The sequence below is a fragment of the Scardinius erythrophthalmus genome, assembly GCF_964197995.2.
Source record: "Scardinius erythrophthalmus genome assembly, chromosome: 3".
Classification (NCBI taxonomy): Eukaryota; Metazoa; Chordata; class Actinopteri; order Cypriniformes; family Leuciscidae; genus Scardinius; species Scardinius erythrophthalmus.
In genome coordinates this window covers 3,267,484-3,292,422 of record NC_138223.1, presented here as the reverse complement: position 1 = coordinate 3,292,422, position 24,939 = coordinate 3,267,484, and the positions used below count along the sequence as shown (strand labels likewise).

At 35.9% G+C, this 24,939-nt stretch overlaps 1 protein-coding gene and 1 long non-coding RNA gene across 4 annotated transcripts in view; one reads left to right on the top strand and one right to left on the bottom strand.

Moving 5' to 3' along the window:
* Positions 1-24,939, bottom strand: part of farp1 (FERM, RhoGEF (ARHGEF) and pleckstrin domain protein 1 (chondrocyte-derived)) — a 92,106-nt gene that overhangs the window by 57,482 nt on the left and 9,685 nt on the right. The gene's annotated exons all lie outside the window — the stretch shown is intronic.
* LOC308688393 lies at positions 14,872-15,555 on the top strand. The gene is made up of 2 exons (XR_014029888.1): positions 14,872-14,990; positions 15,237-15,555. It is a non-coding gene; the product is annotated as an uncharacterized lncRNA (long non-coding RNA).

Genomic DNA, 24,939 nt, shown 5'->3' with positions numbered 1-24,939 from the left:
AAGTTGCTATCTAATAAAGGTTTGCAAGCTGTTCTCCAGCTCCAATGTTCTGCAATGATAAATATCATTAAAATATTAACTATAGGCTTAATTTTCTTTATGCAAAATGTTATTTATTATTATTTCTATTTTTCAAACTAGTGATATGTGCTCTCACTACTATATTTACAGATGTATTTATTTATTTATTAAAGAAGCCTCTCTGTATATGATTAACACTACACAAGGCAGAAAACAAAGATTTTTAATGAAATAAATTCTTAAAAGAGTGATTTTACACACAAACCAACAAGGTGAAAGGAAACTATCAAAAATAGCTCACTATAGAAGCCTGACATGAGCTTTAAATGATCTAGTTTCACCGGCTCTTGACATAAAAATGTAAACGGACATGCACATTAAAATAAACATGTTCACATGCAATGCATTTAAATAACATTGCATGTTGAAGGCTTACATAATATAATTGGCGTATGATGCATGTAAATATGCTCAAATGGGAAATAGTCTTTTTTTTTAGATTTGATCTCAGATATTCCGAGAAAGTGTTTAATCTGGTGACATGCCATGATCTCGCATCACCTGACATAGTCCAGGTCATTACACCGCTAAACACAGCAGATTAGGGCTAACCACAACAGGTCCTTCTAGCTCCTCAATCCCTGTTCAGAAATCAAACAGAGGCGGTTACACACACTTGTGTTCGACACACAACTTAATCTGCTTAGCCGAGGGTGTATGTCACTAGAGTCGTGTGTGTCGCACGACGACACTGCTGAAACACACATCTCTGCTAGCAGCGCTTCCTTCAATCTAATACAGTTTCCTTTTGACATCAGGAATATAATACATGACTGGAGCAATCTGAATAACACTAAGTGTGGTAAATGCATGGCATTGTGCTGAATAATTGCCATATTCAATGATATTTATAAGGTACCATGTCCAAAACAGAATATATACTCATTTTATTTGTACATATTTAAAACATAAAGAATATACTATTATATATGTATTTGTAAATATATTTACTTAACTATTTTTATGCACAAATAAAATCAATTACATTGTGTTTTATTACATTTGAATATATACAATTAAAATGAAATTAAATATTAATTATATCATTTATAAATTATATAATATATGTATTTATAGAATATATTTGTTTTTGCACACAAAATAAAAAATCTATATTTTTTGCATTTCTATTAATTAATTAATTTCTATTTTATAAATATTTATTACATTTTTAATATATACAATTAAAATAATAATAATTATTATACCATTTATGAATTACACAATAAAAAAAAGTCATATTGCATTTGGTTAATTTTCATTAAATAATTTTTTATGTCTATGTTTCTAATATATCTGCTAATATTTCTTTAAAGTGTAACTTTGTCGATTTTCAACCTGCTTTGTATTGTTATAATCTTGGTAGTATATATAAATAATAATAAACAATGTTTACTCATTCTCCGTGTTACCTGGACAGAAATTCAAGTCTTTTCTACTAAAGCAAGGCAGTATTTGACTCAGGTGAGTTTATCCATAGCAGACTGGTGGGAGTTGCCTTGGACGGCCACATGCCCAGTGCATTATGGGTGTTGAAGTTTTTATACCTATTCAGCAAATGGGAAGAAAACAGAGTTTTTGTTTTCTCTTGTCAGGTACCACCAGTTTCTATCTACTGTATAGGCAGCCATGTTTTATTGAAAGCACCCCTTTAACTTCATTTACTGACCCATATGCACAATTCATCTATCTTTTTTGCTAAGGAGGTCAATAAGACAGTGTTTACACAGTAAAAGCAGGGTAAACAGAGCAGAACAGTGATCCTTTAATCAGTCAGGAAGACTCTGAAGGCTGTGTGTGGGTCTATGAGCTCAGCACTCGATAAATAGCCTACAGCCCTCCACTGACCAAACATAGCTAAAGTTTGACTGCTGAAAGACCAGGAAAACATCACTAAAAACATGTTTGTCATTCCCATTTATCTGAGTCCTATAAAACCAGGAATGGGAAGATACAGGACAGCAGACGTTCACTTTGTGTTGGTCATGTGGTTCGTCCTGCTCTGAATCTGTGCCAAACTACACGGAAGAAACACGGCTCATTTCCCAATCTGGCCTTGATATTCGTGTATATTACAGTGAATCTGGGTTGAAATACTTGGGTAAGTCAAAAGCAGACTTCCAGAAGACTCAAATTAGGAACAATAACAGAGGATCAAACAGAAAAAGGAACTGTAAGTTGGTGTTAAATGTGCCGGAAACAGAAGCTTGTCAGATTCATGAGGAACTCCAGCTCCTGAAGGCCAGATATGATATCTGTACTGTTGTTTGAGTAGCTGATATCATATCTGGCCTTCAGGAAATACACTTTATACTCAAACAACAGCAGGAAATACACTTTAGACAATATATAGATTAACAAGACTGTTTAGTTAACGTATTTTAAATGGACAACTCATCCCACAATGCATTACAAATATATATAAAACAGAAGCGAATGGACTGGATGATAGTGCTGATAAGTATAAAAACCTGCAAAATAATCTATATATTTGGTATTTACATACTATTATAGGTTTATAGCTTTTATATTTTTTTGTAGTTTTCATTTTAATTGTAGTTTATAATTATTTGTAATTTTGGCATGTACTTTTGTCATTTTTACACAGGTCTCTCTCTCTCTCTCTCTCTCTCTATATATATATATATATATATATATATATCCAAATAATTAAAAAAAATTATTTCAGTTTTAGTTTTATTTCAGGTAGTAATTTAGGTAGTACTTCAACTTTTTATCTAATATTTATATTTTATTTAAGCTTATTTAAGCTTCAGCCATTTCATATTAATTAACAAAACGTTTTTTTTTTTTTTTTTTTATACTTTGTTTTAACTTTTAGTTGATGAAATCCCTATTAGAAATGAATGGGAATAAAACTTCCAGAAGCAATGCCGCTGAAAAAGTTGCACTCTAGTAAGTGTTATAGAAACACACACACACACACACACACACACACACACACACACACACACACACACACACACAAGCAGCTTTTGATAAAGGCTAGCTTTCACTTAGACTCGAAGTGAATTTCTGCCTTGTTAAGAAAGACGCAGGGGAGTCTCTTGCATAAGGAATGAAGTGGGGTTCACATGCCAGCCGAGCCGAGAGATCTGTTAAGTGTCCGTGTGAAGGGTCTGTTGTCCATTACCAGGACAAGCACTTCCCAAGCTAAACATGGGAGCGTGAAAGCCGAGCTGAGAGCTGCACAAACGCCCCATTCACAAACAAGAGGATCTGGTGGCCAAGCGTCTCACACACCTCAGTGTGAACTCGCACGGGACGCAGAGCGCCTCTATTGTTATTCTAGACGATCCATGAATTATTAAAGCTAAATATTGAAAGTATTGAAGGAAAACATAAAACGTGAATGTGGATATGCCTAAGCTAGGGCGAATGAATTGCATACTACTCTTATTATTTTTGCAGCATGCATGCTGTGCATAGTATGGGAATTTGCAGTATGCATCAGCCAATCAGAATGGACGACTGCTGCGATGCTTCATGCACACTGTATACTAATTAGTACGTATTGTGCAATGATGAACATTCAATCTGTATACTATTGTTGTCAAATGACCTGTAGAGTAAAAGTCTTAGCTTTTATAATGAGATGCTAAAATGTGCAATTATCACTTCTGCTTCATTAGTCACACAGGAAATGGAAGGTCAAGCTGAGTGCATTGCATTATGGGACAGAGTATTCCATCTGGAGATTTCATGCATACAGAAATGTGCATATGGCACACATTATTCTGAGCATATGCAACCAAAGAATGAAATGCACTCAACTTGAACTCAATCTATTATGATGAATGAATCGGAAATATCAGTCACAATTTTTACATGAATATCTAAATTACAGGATAATGGACAGCACTTGCTGCATGAATACAACATTTTTAGATATACTGCATATGGTTTAAAATTATATTCTTCATAAAATAGTACAGTGCTGCATACAATATATACTGAGCAATATGCAGTATAACAACTATATGTCTTTACAGTATATGAGTGATTCTGACGAAATCTTGGTTTCAAAGATTTCAAACATTCATTTTTTTTAAAAGATTTGCATCAACAAACTTTATTTATAGGCATTAAGAGCAAGGTCTGAAGTGTTTGTGAGCATTCATTTTAAAAGTTTTACTGACAATATAACACCCTTTTGAACACATTTTCCAAAACAAGCCCTTAAAAATCATTACCGCAACAGTCTGCAAATCATTACCGCAAAAAGTCAATTCCAGAAAACTAATACATTATCAAAAGATCATAAACAGTCATGCACAGTTACTTGAAATTCTGAGATATTATATATTTTTAAATTGACATTTTATTTGACTGATTTCTCTCATTACCGCAACACCTTCCACAATTCACAACCTAATATATTTAATTAAAAATGATGTGGCAAACCTGAAAGAGCACAATTTATAGATTTTGCTCATGCAATTTAAAGCAAACTAGTATTTTTTCATTTATAAAATAAACATAAAATGAACACCAGTTGCAGTAATGATGATACACAGGTTACGGAAATGAGGTTGATGATTTCGGTAATGATAATCGGTATACCAAGAATGAGAATATAAAAATTGAATGTTGAAAATAATTCTGTCTGACCAAGTCTGACCTATTTTTAAAGCAGAAAGAAAATAGCAGTATTACATAATATAAATGACTGATTGTATGAATCCAGTGAAGAATCTCACTTGGCGTCTCGCTCCAGCCGTCCTGCCAAATCCTTTGCATTTTTTCTCAATGAATGTCCCAGAGATGGAAGCTTGTGTTTGGGTGAAGGGAACAGGTCTTCCGCTCCCCTACATGGACACACATCAGGCCCTGAACTGAGAGATGCTGACATATGGCTATATATATATAAATGCAAATGTAAACAGGTTAAACTAATAATCCTACTGAGGTGCAGACAGATAGATGGTCGGTAGTAACATGACAGAGATGATCATGGCAGAAACTCCAGTGGATGAAATGTCCTCTATTCCAGATTCATCATTGACCTCAGATGGATATTCATAATTCATGGAGGTTCAGGGATCTGGAGGAGGTTAATATAGTGTAATATACCACACTATTGGTTTCCATTCCAAAGTTTTCCCTCCATCACAAATGAGTTGCGTCTCAGAGCGTCAGACGAAACACAATAAACACTGTCATGTTCTCTTGCGTTCGGATGCTGGTGTTTGGGAACACACTCGTGTGAGACGCTTCTGGAGGGAATTAAACCAAATCATTCTGATGGCAGAGTTTGACTCCGGTGTTTCAGAACCACCAAACCAACATTTGAGATGCTGTGATGCGATTGGCCCGCTGGTTAGTCCAGTTATCCAATCACAGCCTCTGCTGAGGTAAAGTCACGTGAGTTGAGGGATTTATTCAGTAAATGTGTTTTCATCATAGTTTATGCTCATGTAAAAAAGATGTATCCGCCCTAATTGAGTGCAGAAGTTTGTTATGCACATTTTTTGGGGAATTTATTTGCATTTTGGTGCTTCCATCCAAATTTGGTGCTTTTTTTCTTCTTCATGCAATATCCCAAAATGCACATAAAAATAGGTTGATGGAACGAGCTATTTTTTATTAATTAAACTACTGAGAGTTATAAATTAAGAGCTATTGTTCAGTGTTCACCGAAAAATAACTTCTCGTATATAAAATAAGTTTTTCATAGACTACAGCATTAAAAGAATAATATATGTATTATAATTTATATGCATATTATTATATTTATAAAATGTTAATAAATATTACAAAATATTAGCAATAAAACAATAAAAACACAAACAATATTAACAAAAAATAATAAAAACAAAATAATATTAAGAAATCTTTTAAAAACAAACAAACAAACAATAAATAAATTAGTAAGAGAAAACAGTGGCTGATTCATTACAGTTACAGTTACAGTTACAGTAAAGCTTGATTCCTTACGTGTCAGTATAAGTGTTGAAGAGTGCGGTACACCAGAACACTGCTGAACACCAGCTCTACGACATCTCTCGCCGTCTGACATATGGCGAAGGCTTTTATGGCTCATTAGCGTACCTGATTTCAAAGCCACGAACAGCTCCACCTGAGAGAACGAGAGCCCTCCGGGAAACAGCGCTCACTAAAACCACCCAGACGCCGTCTCCCAGACATGTGCCCTACACGTGAATATTAATAACCCTCCCTGCTGGGCCATACGCACAGGTAGTCGAGCACACTGCATAAATCTGAGCTTCCTCCAATAATAACTCGCTCAGAGGACAGGAAAAATCTCTTCAGTTTCCATAGGAACTGTGTGTGCAGATGGTGAGCAGAGCTGAACCACTGCACTGATACAGTGAGACTCGCAAAATGTGAAAACCTTTATGAAATTAATATGCAACATGTTTTTGTCAGTTCATTCATGAAACGATTACTTTCTCAATGCATGTTCCTGTCCAAAAAAAAAGGTTTGTGTGATCTTCCATCACAATACGGAAGTTATTTATAATATTATATTGATATATTATTTTAATAAGAAAATATTTTACAATATACATATGTATATACATACATATGTACATATGTATATACATACATATACACATCGTAGTCTGCCTCGACCCAGATTCCACTCGATATTTTAGAATGAGCTCATCCCCAAAATGGCTTAATTATCATAGAGATGAAGGAAAGTCAAGTTATATTGTTTCTTCACCATTTGGGTTGATCACATCCTGAACAAATGGTAGTCAATTGTATCAACACCGAGATTCTTCTCAGACAATGGGTGTCACAACTTCATTAACATACAGACCACAGCTGTTGCAACAAGAGCAACTTCATTTACATTAAGAGTGGTAAACTAACAGGATAAAAGGTTTAAGATTTGGATGTTCAGGGTTTATTCTGACGCCGGTGAACCCAAGGTGCTTCGCGTACCTTGCCACTGCGCTATGCTGTAATAAACTTCATTTTTTAATTTAAACTTCATTTTTTCTTACAAGGGTGATAAACCCCACAACCACCAAGATCACCAAGTCTGCCATACTTACATTTATGCATTTGGCAGACGCTTTTATCCAAAGCGACTTACATTGCATTTCAAGGTACACATTTACATTCTTATCAGTTCTCGCTTTCCCTGGGAATCGAACCCATGACCTTGGCGTTGCAAGTGAAAAAGCTCTACTGTTTGAGCTACAGGAATACTTAGCGAGAAGCGCCTTTGTTGGCTCGGCCAGGTCAGGAGAATGGGCTCAGACCGCATTCCCAAGGTCCTACTGTACGGCGAGCTGGCAGAAGGCTTCCGACTGACTTCCGGTCTGTATTTTCACAGCGATCTTGCGTATTTATGAATGAACGGCTCGTTTTACAATCTTCCCGGTCTACTGACATTTGTTAAGTCCTCTGCTTTAAACATTACAATCCTCATGATAACTTTCGTTAACTTTACATTAAGTAAATCCACTTCAAAAGCTAATTACTCCTGGACAGCAATGCCATAGAAATATACAGAGGGACCGCAAAAATGGAAGTTCAAAGACAATATTCTAAAGATGGCGGCGCATCTTTTTTCTGGTTCTTGTTTTAAATTATTTTGTTCTGTTATTATGCTTGTTGTCGTCATCTGTTGACGTTGTACAAGCAGAATGTGGCGGTTGGTCGGTGTGGTATTAGTCCCGCCCCTCCTCCACTGTGATTGGACGGTTGGGTAAAAAGTGAGTGATGAGCGCTGCGTTTTACCCAAAGTTGAACATTCTTCAACTCTCAGCGACCTGTAAAAACTGTTACGCTCATGGCGTTTTAAAAACGTGGCGCTCCCATTGGAAACAATTGAACAATTGGTGGACACACGGCCTTGGGTCTTTTCAACCAACTTGATTCACATTTCACTGAAGGCCTCTGTGATTATGGATGTTTATGTGTCTCTTGTGACTCCTCATAACACATTGCCGGTGGAGTTTTACAGTCACTCGGTGTCCGTACACCATCTTTACAGACGCACAGGAATGAGCTGCAGTGAATCTACCGCTGCATGTACAACACATAAATGCTCTACATAAACACTTTAACTCAATGAAGTGTGACTGCAGCACACGGCAAAAAAAAGAGAGCATGTGGTTCACTTCAGGAACATAATGCCAAAAGCCTGAAGATATAAAAACATATCACATATTAAAGAGAACTGCTCTGGCAGAAGCACATGCAAAAATAAATCCAGGAAAACGGATATTCAGTTTCAAAATGAGGCATTTAAAAGTTCATTAAAAGTACAAATACTTTGGGAAAACAGAAGTTTTGTGGCATTTTGAACTCATCTAAAAGCGATCATACTACTAAAAGATGCAGATGTACACGAAGAACAGTAATATGTTTCAACAAAGAAAAAAAAAAAGAACATTTCGAAAGGCAGCTACCATGTTTCATTAAAACCATACGTGTATCCGAAAGCTTCAGCTCTCTTTTCTAAGAGGAAAGAATGACAAAGACATGAAGTCAAAGCAGCACTCGAACACATTCATGCATACTAATGATGCCGATAACACAAATCCAGCAGGGAAGCAATTTCCTGCTCACAAATAAGAGCAGTAAACATGACTTCAGCGAGGGACTGAAAGAGCCAGTGTATTCAGAGGCATGAGATGACCAGTCCTGACCAGTTAAAGACACGTTTCATTGGGTGGGAACACATTTTTGTGGCCAGAAATTTTCCTTGAGGTCACATTTTCCAAAATGAAATAACATGAACTTCCTCTCCTATATGAAGGACACTTTCAGGCCTACATCCAGAGAAATTGGATTATCCCAGAGACTTACATTGAAGGATGGACTCGAGTTATATATAGAGACCAGGGGCCGGAAACATTATTCACCGATTATGCTTTCACATGTTCATCTTTCTTTAGTGTGTAATGTTGCTGAAAAAGGCCCTCCAGCGAGAGTTCTTCTCTATATCAGTGTCAGTGTTTCTGAACTCCTGAAACGCCTCCATTGTAGTCTTGAGTTTCTTCCGGGAACGAACACATCACAATATTCCTCATTTAAATAATTCATGCGCAGAATAAAGGGTCGGGGCCTGGTTGAGTTAGTTAGTAGTGTGTTAAACTGGCGGTTATGGTAAGAGGCGGGACATTTCCCAAACACACTCGAAGCACTCGACCAATCACAACACACTGATCCAGCCAACCAATCAGAGCACAGTGTGCTTTTCAGGAGGAGGGGCTTCATAGAGACAGGAACTAAACAGAGCGTTACTGACAGACTGGGAAGAGAGGAGCTGCAAAAATGGAGAATATGAGGAAAATAATCAAGCGTGAAAACCTGTTCTAGTAGAGGCTAAAAACAAATCAAGACTGAAAAAGGGAAAAACCTCTTTCTTAAGACAATTTTCATAAATCCAGCTCCAGAAACCTCCTATCAAAGCACATGTTCAGAAATAAAGGGGTTGGGCCGGTCTGGTAGCAGTGTTTAATAGGTCGGTTGATGTTTCCTGTGGCGTTAAATCAAAGATGAAAGGAGTGTAGAGGAGTGTGAGCGAGTGCCAGCCACTGCGGTCAGTGTGTGATGATCACTGCAGGAAAACACCAATTACCAGCATATACAGTTCAACAGCATGATGTCAGAACCACCACAGGCCCACAAACACTGCTGTTTACAATACAAGGACAAACATTCAGGACACATGAGATGAGAGCTAATGTTGTGTATAAACAAAAAGAAATAGTTAATAAAGTCCACATAAACACTGGCTTCAAATCCCAGCATTGTTCTACTCTAAACCTGATGTTTTGCACACGTGATCATAAGCATTCAAATAAAAATAACTATGCTTACTATATGTGTTATCTATAAAATTCAGCATGCTAATAATTCCTTAAAGATTTACTAAGGTAACCATAATCCAAAATATTACAGTTCATGCTGAAAGAACATCTTAAACCAGCCTAAACTGGTTAGAAGATTATAGATGGGTGATAATGTGATGGATGGATGGATGTTTACTATTTAAATATGACAATGGATGGATGGATGGATGGATGGATGGATGGATGTTTACTAGGGGTGCACGATATATCGGCCGCCGATATAATATCGGCCGATATGGTCATTTTTTTTACACATCGGTATCGGTCCGATGTCAAAATAGGGCCGATGTGAACAGGCCGATATTTGACGTGTGAAGTTGAAGATTAAGTTACTGATGCTGACTCGTGCAGTGAACGCGCCTGAGAGAAATACACATTTCATACAGATGACATAAGCAGAGAACAGTCTGTTTTCTTTCATTTTGAATTGTTCTGTTTAAAAATAGATGTTTCAAGCTTTCTATATAGGCTATGTCTCAGGTCTGTGAGGCAGGTAGGTTTCGGTTCATTTGAGACGCGCTTCAGTTCACGCGCTTTCGCCTCCATGTCCTGATTAAATATTTTCTAATATTTACGTTGTTTATTTTTGATGAAACATTGATCAAAATTAAGATACAATTAATACAAAACGAAATTAAATTTAAAGACAGGCTTTGTGCTTTCTGTTTGAGGTCTCTGTGAAAGTTTTAAAGCAGTCTTTGGACGTGCGTTACAGAGAACTGTCCCGTCAGTAACATTGTTAACGCAGTCCAGTGCGACTTATGATTTTTCCCTCTTCATGACACATTTTTGATTGATCGTTTTTTGACTCGTAGATATTTGAATATTGCTTGATATTTGATACCCGTTCGAATTTGATTTTTCTCAAAAGTGACCGCACGTGTGATTTGTGGATTACTGATAAGCGCGAGTGGAGAAACAGGCGTTTATTATTCATTCTCAGTGTTGAGAAACGTAGCCTTCATGTGTTACGTTATTGTGTTAATAATAACTAAAGTATCCTACCTAATTATGTTACATATTTATTTTGTATGAAAACTAGCGCGTTCGTTACTTATGGATTAAAAGGTAGGCTACCGATGTATCAGTGCTGCGCGAGCTCTCCCTCACAAACACGGACGCGCGCACACAGAGAGAGAGAGAAGATAATTGTAAAATGAAAAATTGACGGGCTAAGTTTAAATTTTGTTCTTGCTTGTTTTTTTTTTTCTTTCAAAATGTCAGAAAGCATTTTGTATTATCCATCCGTGTTTTTAAAATTCGTTAAATGACGGACGTTTTACTGTTAACACAGCCCATATGTCGGATTCGTCTTATAGCATACTTGTTATTATTTTTAGAATAAGTGATTCGTTAAGCCGGTCGCACACCGGACGCGCAGCTCAGCGCCGCGCAGCGCAGCGCCACGTCTTTTAAATTCGAACACATTATTCTCTATGAGAGTACACACACCGGCGGCGTCTGTCCGCGGCGCCCAGCAACGGCTCAGGACCGTGTTCAAAACCCTGCCGCGCCACACAGCGCCATTTACATAGTTTTATATTAAATTTACATTTATGTGTCTCAAATCGTAGTTAATGTATATACGGACTTAACCCCGTGCTGCAATATACATTTAGTTTTATATTTATTTACAGAAATCAGAAAATTGCTGATGCTAACGGATTTTCAGGTGACAGTTGTCCTAGACGTGGCGCGGCGCGGCGCTGAGCTGCGCGTCCGGTGTGCGACCGGCTTTATGCTATTATTGGACTCCTGTCTATTCATTGTCAACTGTTTTCTATAAATATGTTTGAATTGGCTAACATTTATTCAGCTAATGTGTGTCCTGATTAAAATGTGCAATGTTCAAAGGCAAAGACAGCACGTCACAAATAGAAGCCCTTTTCCCTGTGCTATTTAGTATCATATTTGGATATTGGAATAATAAATTAAGTAGCCTATGTTAATTGTACACAATGTTCCTGTTTTTTTTTTTCCTGTTTTCTAAGGGTTTCTTAATTTTAGACAAGTTGACCAGCACACATTATATGCAATGCAATATAATGCATGTGTGTCGTATGTGTGACATATTTTGCATACAGGTAAAGGTGCCCAATATCAGTCATTTCTAAAGTAAAAAAAAAAAAAAGTGTTTTGGAAAATAGCTCTTTATTTGATAATCATTAAAATTTGTTTTCTATACAGAGATATCGACATCGGTAAATATCGGTATCGGCCATAACAGCAATATTAATATCGGTTATCGGTATCGGCCACAATTTTCACATCGGTGCATCCCTAATGTTTACTATTTAAATATGACAATGGATGGATGGATGGATGGATGGATGGATGGATGGATGGATGGATGGATGGATGTTTACTATTTAAATATGACAATGGATGGATGGATGGATGGATGGATGGATGTTTACTATTTAAATATGACAATGGATGGATGGATGGATGGATGGATGTTTACTATTTAAATATGACAATGGATGGATGGATGGATGGATGGATGGATGGAAGGATGGATGGATGGATGTTTACTATTTAAATATGACAATGGATGGATGGATGGATGGATGGATGGATGTTTACTATTTAAATATGACAATGGATGGATGGATGGATGGATGGATGGATGGATGGATGTTTACTATTTAAATATGACAATGGATGGATGGATGGATGGATGGATGGATGTTTACTATTTAAATATGACAATGGATGGATGGATGGATGGATGGATGGAAGGATGGATGGATGGATGTTTACTATTTAAATATGACAATGGATGGATGGATGGATGGATGGATGGATGGATGGATGGATGGATGGATGGATGGACGTTTACTATTTAAATATGACAATGGATGGATGGATGGATGGACGTTTACTATTTAAATATGACGATGGATGGATGGATGGATGGATGGATGGATGGATGGATGGATGGATGTTTACTATTTAAATATGACAATGGATGGATGGATGGATGGATGGATGGATGGATGGATGGATGGATAGATAGATGTTTACTATTTAAATATGACAATGGATGGATGGATGGATAGATGGATAGATGTTTACTATTTAAATATGACAATGGATGGATGGATGGATGGATGGATGGATGGATGGATGGATGGATGGATGGATGGATGGATGGATGGATGGATGGATGGATAGATGTTTACTAATTATATACAACCGGCCCCAGGTTCAGAAAGTAAAAGTCCTCAGTATTTTGTTTCAATCACCTGGATTTGCTAATTAGCACAGTTTTTCAGCCAGGAGATAATTATAACTAATTAGTGAAATCAGCTGGCTGAGTTCATGTGTGGAATAAACATATGGCGGGACTTTTACTTTCTGACCCCTGGACTTACGCCTCTGGAAATTTGTCAAAACGCAATTGCTAACACAACACAAGTGCTTTGCATTCTCAGTATCGCTTTAAGCTTTAAATTGGTTGTTGACGTTTATAACTAGCTAACTGAACTAAACACACCAAATCCACTGTGCTATTCAAAACACTGAAACAATCCCGACCCTTCATGAGGTTTACATGTAATCATAAAAACATGAGCGGGATTTAAGCACATTCCATCCAGTGTCAACACTGGCCCTTTCCGCCATGATCCCGTTAGCTGGAATACTGGTGGATTGGAGGGGCAGGAAGCAGACGGGATTGTGGGATTGTTGAGAGGATTATCCCGTGGCGGCTGAGGCCTCGGGCTTCCCTTCTCTTCCAGAGATGATTAGTGCATTCATGAGACCGCGCTGCTGCATTATTCATCAAAGATTCACCCCAAAACAAGCTTTTCCATCATTAGCCACATGCATTATGCTAGCTTTAGCGTAATGAGGCAGCAGGGTTTGGCATTGCTAAGCTTTCGTCAGTGGGATATTACAGTTAAGCTGGGAATGTGTGTTATAATAACAGTACCTGGCTATTACGATGATCCATGAGCGGCAAAAACTACTTCAACAAAAACATTTCATATTTTCATATAACTAACAGATGTGGCCTAGCGGTTCAAGCATACGCACCACCATTCATTACTCGTTAATCCTCTAGATAAAAGATTAGCATAATACTTTTTTTCATAATACTATTTCAGTATTATATAGGTTACAATGCACAACAATTACAATACTACAAAAACAATACTACATTTGCCAAAATTTCACACAATGTAACTGACTAAATCATGCATTTCTAATGAGACAAATGAGCCAGAAGTAATATCAACTTCTTGACTCAAATATTTGACCTATATTTAAAGTAGTGTTCACATCCAAAATTAGGCAAGTGCTCAAAAAAGCACCAATATATTGATCAAAAAAGTCAATATTTTACCCTACAGAAAAAGGCAAAAAATGGATTTAAAAAGAAATTCAAATTAGATAAGTGGATGCCTCTTGCTAAATCAAAAATACATATGACTTAATGAGATAATGTGATCTTTAAAGCATTACCATTGCATATTGCATAATATCACATACTATCTTCACTGTAAAAAATTATTCTGTGGCTTAGTAAATATTACAGAAATTTTTAACTTTATTAACTTAATAAAATCTCTGTATATCGTTTACTTGATTGTTTGAGTTAAACATACCAAAATAATTGAGTAAAAATCCAACAGTTAATTTTATCTAAAATTTACAGATATATTTAAGTTTTTTTCAATAAAATTATTTAGTATTTGACTAACCAATTATTTCTTTATAATATACTTAATATATATGTGAAATTTCTATCAAAATATTTGAGAATATTGAATTAAACTGATCTGTTTCAAGAAACAAAAAAATTACTTAATTCAAATCAATATTATTAATATATTTAACACGCTCTTAAAATTGAGTAAGTTTACTCAATTAAAACAATGCCCCCCCCCCCCCCTCCTCCCCCTCCCCCCCCTCCCCCACCCTCTGACGTGACGAAAACTCGACGGTTGGAGTGAGCGTGGCTGTTTGAACTCTCCAGTCAAGAACAACAGCTCTCTTCTCAGCGTCGCAGATTTGGTGCATTTTCACTGTGAAATTCAGGTTGGTGTATGTTTTATTTTATCTATAAAATCATTACTGTGCTTTAAATCATATTTAATGCAAAACAACATAGCCTACAGAGGCGTAATTCGACACCTAAACGAGACGAGAGCCGCGTTTGTCTTTTTGCGTGATTGAAACGCTTTGCATAAACACATGACTGACTTTCATAATGATAATGAATATAATTATTATCATTTGGATGATAAAATGTCCTCAGAACTATCACTTTTTGTTTATTGGCAGGTTATGTCAGTCGCTCGCAGTATATTTCGGCTGTGCCTCAGACAGTGACTGTGAGTGAAATGCAAGACGGCGGTATGAAGTTCAAAGTTCACCCGCAGAGCGCGAGTCTGTCTCCGGCACGAGGACCAGCGCAGATTCGGTGGATATTGGATAACAGAGTGGTTGATTACACTTGAATTTGGCTACCTGAATGTTTAAATATTTCATTTTTACTTGTTAAATAAGTTTAAATGCAGGCAATATTGTATACATGAAAAAACAGTCTAAAATGTGCTGTATTGCTGTACTCATTGAAAATAAAGGCCAATGTAATGTATAATGGTGGTTGTCTGGAGTACTATTTTTACAAAGGTTTAGAGAAAATAAAAAAGTTAATATTACTCATTAATAAAAACAGTTAATATTACTCATAAATATTGTTTTTTTAATGTTTAAATGTTAAATTATTTCTACTCAATTTTATTTGTTAATGTACCAGATGCAGTTACTCAGATTTACTTAATTTTTTTACTTGCATTTACTCAATTCATACAGTATATTTCATTGATTTCACAGCTTTAAAATTTACTCAATTTTTTTGAGTGTAAAAATGTTTCACCAATAAAATTGAGTAAATAATAGTTAAACTTTTTACAGTGTTTACAAAATAGTTGTCAGCATACCGAGAATAAAATGTGCAGAATGTAGTGCACTACACAGGGCCGAACAAATGTATGTGCAAAACATTAAAAAAAGCAAATTCTTGCATTTATTTGTAAAGCTATTCTTTATGAAAATTGTAGTTAATTACAAAAAAATATACCAATACATTTTTAACATTTGATTTTTTTTTATGTACACAACTGTTTAAAAGTCACTATTTTTTTTTGGGGGGGGGGGGGGGGTTGAAAGAAACTAATACTTTTAATCAGCAAAGACGCATTAAATTGATCAAAAGCGACAGAAAAAAAGACATTTATAATGTTACAAAAGATTATACTTCAAATAAACGCTGTTCTTTTGAACTTTCTACTCAAAGAATCCTGTTTCGAAATTTCCACAAAAATATTTGTATTATACATAATTAATGTTAAATTGTAATAATTTCACAATATTGTTGTTTTTACTGTATTTTTGATCAAATAAATGCAGCCTAAGAAAAGATTTTCAAAAAAAGACATTAAAAAACTTTTGAACAACAGTGAATTATAAATTAACAATTAACAATACTATATTTACCCTACATTAATAAATGCTTTGTTAATTAAAATATCATGGCACTTAATGCATTAACTAACTAAAAACTGTCTTTTGCCAACTATTCTGTCAATTGTCACATTGAACTAAAAAAAAAATGTATATATAATTTTATATTTATATAATATTATATAAAACCAAACCCCATAGTAAGTACATGTAGTTAATTAATATTTCTCAGAACTCAAATGCATAATTACAGTGCAACACTGACACTTTCAAATAAAGTGTAGCCGAATGTTTTCAATGACAAATTTCCACCAAAATGTTCTACTTGTGTTTTATAAACGAGTCCGTTCATTATATAATACAAGACATGTAATTTAATACAAGTTTTGACACTTTTTTTGCTAGATACATCCTTCAAAACGCCAGCTGATGTCAGGAGTGAAGGATGAACTGTGACAGACAGATGAGAGATTCTCCATCTGCCGAGAGCCGTCTTTATCTCGTCACGACTAGCCGGCTTAACGCACACTAGCGACACACAGCTGTGGATCTATTCCCAGATCTCTTCAGGAGAGGATTCAGCAGGAGACAGTGACCCTGTCACACACACACACACACTCACTCCCGAGGGGGTCGATTCATTCAGAGAGGGAAACGGGAACTCCAAAAAATGATATACTTGTAGTTAGATTATACAGGATCATGTGACACTGAAGATGCTGTAAAATTCAGCTTTGATCACAGGATATAAATTATATTTCACTATATATTCACATAGAAAATTGCCATTTTAAAATGGAATAATATTTCACTATTTTTACTGTATTTTTGATGACATGAATGCAGTCTTGGTGACTTTTGCACAGTGGTGTAAATCTGACACCGTTTCTATGCAACAAAAGATATGCATTAGCTAGAACACTAATCAAATGTAATGCATCTTTAGATTCTCTGTTGCTATGGAATCACAGATATTTTGAGCTTGTTGTGAGTGTGTAGCGACACTCGAAGCCTCTGCGATTCGGTGTATCCAGTAAATGTCGCTGTCCTACAGGATGAGACCGTGTAACATCAGATGTACCTTTGCCCATGTGAATTATTCAGACCGCGAGATACTGCGAATACACTGGTTTTCTGTCTCCAGTGACTTGCTGTCTACATAACCACTTATACACACTCACAAACAAACACGCACACACACAGATGACTGACAGACGCCATTACACAATCGATTTAAAGAGATAGTTCACCCAAAAATGAAAATTAGCCCATGAATTACTCACCCTGAAGCCATCCTAGGTGTATATGACATTCTTCTTTCAGACAAATACAATCTAAGTTATATTAAAAAATGTCTATATGACTGGCTCTTCCAAACTTATAATGGCAGTGAATGGCCATTTCTGTTTTGAAGTCCATAAAGTGCATCTGTCCATCATAAAATGTTGTAGTGTTGCTGTTTGATCATAAACAACATCTTCAAAATTACAACGCTCAAAGTTCAAAGCAAAGGGAGATATTTGCTTTTACATAAATTGCTTTTTAAGGTCTACAACAAACGGCTGGTAGAGACTACACAACATTCCTCCCGGGTTAGTGACATCACCAACCCTAGAATTTACATAAACCCCGCCCCCTGAACACGATTTAGAGATTATCAAGACAGAATATGCTAATCAATGACTAGAAGATAACTACACATAAGCTACATAAATTCATCAACTAACCATTCAGAAATGTCCTGTCGCTTCTACATGTTGTCACTTCTTCTTGAGTCTCTCCATCATTGTCTGACTCCGGTTTGAACATAAAAGGCTAAAAGCTTTTGAAATGTTCAGTGCATGTCTGTGTGAGTGCATCTCTTGAAGCTCCGCCCCCTGTGCCGGGAGCAGCAGCTCATTTGCATTTAAAGGAACAGACACAAAACAGTGCGTTTTTGCTCACCCTCAAAAAGTGACGATTTTAACATGCTATATTAAAATATCTGTGGGGTATTTTGAGCAAAAACTTCACACACACACTCTGGGGACATCAGAGACTTATTTTATATCTTGTGAAAAGGGCATTATACCTCCCCTTTTAAAACTGCAACTTTTAAAAAGTGCAACTTATGCGAGTAATGCGACGTTCTGCTGATATTTACGCTACACCATGACGCACTACGCTACTTCCCACGTCATAAGTTGCGTAAGCAGACTGCGCATGTTCATTTGGCCGGAAGCTAGAATTTTACTTTGTAAGGTGTTAAATATGAATATTTTTCTTACACTAATGTATGGCTTCACTTCAGAAGGCCTTTATTAACCCCCCGGAGCAGTGTGGAGCACTTTTATGATGGACAGATGCACTTTATGGACTTAAAAACAGAATTGGCCATTCAATGCCATTATAAAGCTTGGAAGAGTTAGGACTTTTTTTTTTATAAAACTCCGATTGTATTCGTCTAAAAGAAGAATGTCATAAACACCTAGGATGACTTGAGGATGAATAAATCATGGGCTAATTTAGTTATTTTTGGCTGAACTAACCCTTTAACACTGCTGGGGCATTTATATATATATATCCAAAGAAATGTCCATTTAAGGGACTGAAATGAGAGTGATCAGACCATGAAATCCTCTCAGCTGTACTGAGAACAACACATTCTTGAATAAGAACTAAACCTTGACAAAAGTGAAGCTTCAGAGCTTCTGAATGGACGTTCGCTCCAAAAATTCAAATTGAAAGTCAGTGAAGTAAAACATCAGCTACGCTCGGTGGACGTAAATAATGTCTGCTCAAAAACACGTTCAGATAGCGCCACAATCTAGATATGCAAATGGTGAAGAACTCATTTGGGTCACACAATGTGAGCCCGTGTCCGTGTGTGTCCGTGTGTGTCCGTGTGTGTGGCGGCTGGGTTTACTCTAAGGGCCGTGGCTCTTCCTGTTGGACCATCACAATCTGGGAGAACAGAGAGGAAGTTTCCACTATGAATCTTCACACAAAACTGCTGCTTATATAGGAGCAGAAACGCTTCTTTACTTCTTTACTTTGTTGGAATACTCGGAACGTTGATTCTAGATTGTTACCCTCAACATGGGAGAATCTCTGTATGAAATTTAGTTGTTTGTTGTCCCCAAATAAAATATAAAAAACATAATTTTAAAAATACATAGGAAAGTCTCTCAATGAAATTTAGTTATTTGTCATCCCTAAATAAAAATAAAACTGTATAAAAATTATTTAAAATATATGAGAATCTCTCTACAAAATGAAGTTCTTTGTCATCCCTAAATAAAAACAATATATGTAAAACATTCTTTTAAAAATATATAACATATATAAATATATTAAAAATATATAGGAAAATCTCTCTACGAAATTTAGTTACTTGCGGTTTCTAAATAAATGTTTTATAAAAATCTCTCTAAAGTGTTTTTTTTTATTAAAATCATAAAATTAAAATCATAAATCAAACAATATATACTAAATACTACCAAAATCAATTTGCACATTTCCAGATAATAACATAATAATGAGGAGTATAATAATGAGAATTTAGGGATCCTCAAGAAAGTCACAATGTAAAAATGTGCAAAAAAAGGCTTTGCTTTCAAAAATAAAATGTCTTATTTTTGATTGAACATTTTGGGGTTAAATATGACACGAACATGTTCGTGAGATTTGTCCATATCTGTAAATATTATATATATATATATATATATATATATATATATATATATGGAAGAATCTCTCAATGAAATGTATTTGTCGTCCCTAAATAAAAACAATTTCAATTTATATAAAACATTATTTTAAAAATATATAGGAAAATCTCACTACGAAATGTATTTATTTGTTATTCCTAAATAAAAAAATTAAAAATTCTTTAAAAAAAATATATGGGACAATATACAGTGTTTTTTCATTAAAATCATAAAATTAAAAGCATGAATCAAATAATATATACTAAATACTACCAAAATCAATTTGCAAATTTCCAGATAATAATGAGAAGTATAACAATGAGAATTGAGGGATCCTCAAGAAAGTCACAATATAAAAATGTGCAAAAAGGCTTTGCTTTCAATGACATGAACATGTTCGTGAGATTCGTCCATATCTGTAAAAATATCTGAGGCCGATGTGTTTGTCCTAAAATGTTGCTTTAAAATTCAGTCTGTTTACCATACCTCTTTTTTCTCAATCCTAAATGACAGTCTTGCATGAAGAAGGAAACCACAGACTCCAAGCATCCAATAACACGCGACACACCCTCCATTATAGGAATACTTGGCATTTTCTCTCTTCTTCAACAAACCAGAGCATTAACTAGAAAGCATAACTACACACAACTGAACACGTGGCGTGTGTGTAACTGGTAAAAGGCAGCTGTATGAACACTAACCAAGATGAAGTCTAGCATGGTTAACTTTAAACCAACTCAAAACCAGCTGTGCAAGCAGACTGAACGCTTATATCTCTGAATCAACAGTTGCTGGAAAAACTGCAGTTTCGTCAAACACCCTCATTAAGCCAATTTAGACAACGAGACGTTGCCGTGCTGTGGGCTTGTAATTGCAGACTAACACAAAAATAGAGAGTAATTCCATAACCGTATGGCTTAAAATATTATGCACGCAGAATTATTATGCAGATGAAAATAGGACACTTTTTAACACTTTAACCTGCATTTTATATACCATGTTCAAACCTCAGTGATACTGAATCAAAAAATAGGGCAAAACTAAAATAGCAGCATGTCCAAAAAATACCCAAAAACGACTAAAATTCTATTGATTCATGAAAAGGTTTGATAAGAATCTAATATCAAAAGCATTTGACAACATGTGAATTCTGTGATCTGATGTGAACTCGGAAACAGGAACTGTGTCAAGAGTCAAGACCATTGGGATTTCCTTACTGAGATCCCATCAAACAGGAAATCCTGAGCGCTGCAACAGGGCAATATGACGATGACAAGCGTTCCCTCGACGGCCACACGTGACATTAGACTCTAGACTCCAAAATTAGACTTTTATTCAGGCAGGATGATCAAATTAAAGTGATCAAAAGTGACAGTAAAGACATAATGTTACAAAAGATTCTATTTCAAATGAATGCTTTTCTTTTGAAAATTCTATTACTCACTCACTTGAGCATTTCATCATATTAGAATGATTTCTGAAGGATCATGTGACACTGAAGACTGGAGTAATGATGCTGAAAATTCAGCTTTGATCAAAGGATATAAATGACATTTTACTATATATTCACATAGAAAACAGCCGTTTTAAATTGCAATAATATTTCAAATTTCAACTGTATTTTTTATCAAATAAATGCAGTCTTGGTGAGCAGAAGAGAACTATTACATTTACATTTTTTACATTTATGCATTTGGCAGACGCTTTTATCCAAAGCGACTTACATTGCATTTCAAGGTACACATTTACATTCTTCTCAGTTCTTGCTTTCTCTGGGAATCGAACCCATGACCTTGGCGTTGCAAGCGCCAACGCTCTACTGTTTGAGCTACAGTTATTATATTATTATTGAAATAGTCTGCCTGAGACTATTTCAAAAACATTTTAAAAAGCCTCCCAACCTCAAACTTTGTGTATTTATCATGTAGATCACAAATATGTAACTTTGGTGAAACTTAAAACACGTGTTCCTCTAAAGCACTAGCTAATCCAGTCGAGACCAGTATGAAATCAGACATGCATTCTCAGTTCAAACCCTCGGAGAAGCGCTGGGTCCCACAGGAAATCAGCCCTGTTCAATCCCAGCATGCACCAGTCCTGCCAACTACAATCTTCCAACACAGATCAAACTCTGCACATCAGGCCGTCTCATCTCCATGATTGCGGGAGCTTCCTTTGCTCCTCATCTGAGCGCTGTTCACTCCAGCATCACATCAGCTGTGATCTTACTCCTCAGAGAACAAGTGTTTTCTCGTGTGCTATCAGACTGAAACCGCATCCGCAGCGTCTGGACCGGATCGGCACGGAACGGAGCGCTTAAGAAGTTAAGCGGTTTGGCCCGATGCTGGAAAAGCGGCTTAAGGGTCAAAGAGCAATTTACACTCCCAAAAACAAAAACTAAAAAAATCATGGCATTGTTTAAGTATTTGTATCCTTTTGGTTTTATTTAAATAATCATATTTTCAACAAGATATGCATAAAATCTGTTAAATCTAAGCAGTGTGAATATGGTTTAAATATGGCTGATTGGAACAAGCAAGATTCGATTAGTTAAAAATGTATGATTGAAACAGAAAGGATTTATTGATGATAAATACACTGTAAAAAACATGTTATTGTGGATCTAAAAAAAAAACATTCTGTTTTTAGTTATATTAAAGAAATCTCATTCTTACTTGACTTCTTTTATTTATGCATGACTGACAAAATATGCATCACATTCATTTTATTAGTTTTTGTTAAAACTGTGTAATGCAAATATGTGCAAATATTATATGCAATTAAAATACATAAATCTTAACTATTGTTGTAGGTGATGCAGCCTTATATATATATAAAATTATATGTATACAGTATGCATGTGTGTGTGTGTGTGTGTGTGTGTGTGTGTGTGTGTGTGTGTGTGTGTGTGAGTGTGAGTGTGAGTGTGTGTGTGTATGTGTGCATGCATGTGTGTGTGTGTGTGTGTGTGTGTGTGTGTGTGTGTGCATGCATCCTCTTTAAAAGTGAATGCTGGTCAATGTCTGATGGATAAAAATAAATAATTCTCAGTTATATGTGACACTACAAAAATATGATGGGTTCTTTCGTTAACTTAAAAAAAACGTACATTTATTTTCCATATAAAGTGACCTCAACGTGTATGAAATACAAAACCCTCTATCACACACACACACGCACACACACACACACACACACACACACACACACACACACACACACACACACACGCGTATGATACATATTTATGATGTTATACCTCTGGCCTTTGGGGAACAGATAAAGTCTTTCATCCATTTTTTATCCATTTCATTATTAATTCTTGCCCAAAGAGGGTGTGCGGTGTAGCAGGTGTGTGTGTGTGAGGTGTGTGTGAGGTGACTGTCAGATTCACTTAGAGATCTGGAGAAGTGCAGAGGCTTTACTACGGCTCAGTCTGAAAGCAGAGACACATTCTCCTCTGTGAATACATGAGGGACCCAATCAAACGGGTTTTCAATGGCCATTATAATAACACACACACGCTAAACTATATTTACTTGATGCTAGAGCGTTCTTGATGTCTTTCCTAGATGTTTGGGGAGGTTTAAGACTGTAACTGACAACATTTTTTGGTCATAACACTTACGGTAAATGGACAAGGTTAGGTGCGGATGCAGGTCTCAAAATCACAAATTCAGCTTTCAAATATAATATAATCATGAATTAGAGGCAATTAATGGAAATAAATGTATTAATGGAAATAAACAAATGAAGCGTTTGATTAATTCGAACACCGAGCTGATGCATTAAGGCAGGTAAAGCACACTAAATCAACAAAAGCTGCAGGTGATCTGGTGTCACGTCTGATCTAGATCGTCTTCACTGAAGCATTTCTCAACACAGACACACACACAAAGCAGAGCACGTGCTTTTATAGGCCTTATCTCACTATTAAAATTGCCGTCAACAACAGCTGCCCTCAGGGCATCAGCGGTGCACAGGGTGTGTATCCTATACACACACATCACAAACCTGAGGAAGAAAAGAGTCAGGGAACTGTCCGATTGTTCGCTGCTTTTACTTCAGCTCAAGTTTTTCCTGTCGAGATCTGTCAGGAATTCCTACGAATGTCTTCTCTTTTCTCCTACCCAACATGCCTGAGGAGCTTATGGCTCCCTTGGTAGCGATCAATGAGGGCATTTTCTCATTAGTGAACAAGACTGAGTTTTTCAACATCATTACCATTCCCAGGGGAGCTTAAGTGACGAAACGGGAGGGCAAGTGAACACAAAAGAGTCTAAACTTGAGGGGGAGAGCAGCAGACGCTCTAGTGTGCACTTGCTGACCCGCTGGGATACTCAACAAATCAAAACACTTGTGAAATGCAGGGGTTTTTCCATGCAATTAAACCTGGGCTGTGTTCAAAAACGGAAAATTAGCTTACTGCTTACCAATTATTTTAAATAAGCAATTCAAACAATAGTATGCTACACTGTTGTTGCATGACCTCATTACATTCATTGTCCACTGCTGTCCAGTTATTGTCTTGGAATCAAACTTTTTTTCTTTTTTTTTCATAAAGTGCAATGCAATGCAATGCAACAAAACTAAAAAAAAAAAAATAATAATAATAATAATAATAAAAAAATTAAATTAAATTAAATTAAATTAAATTAAATTAAATTAAATGCAACCAGGTAAATATCAGTCAGTGCAGTAAAAGAAAATGAAGTGCAATAAAATGCAATAAAATAAAATAAAGCAAAATGCAGTGTAAAAACAAAGCAAATTGATGTGCAATAAAATAAAGTAAAATGAAATAAAATTCTTTAATGTAAAATAAATAA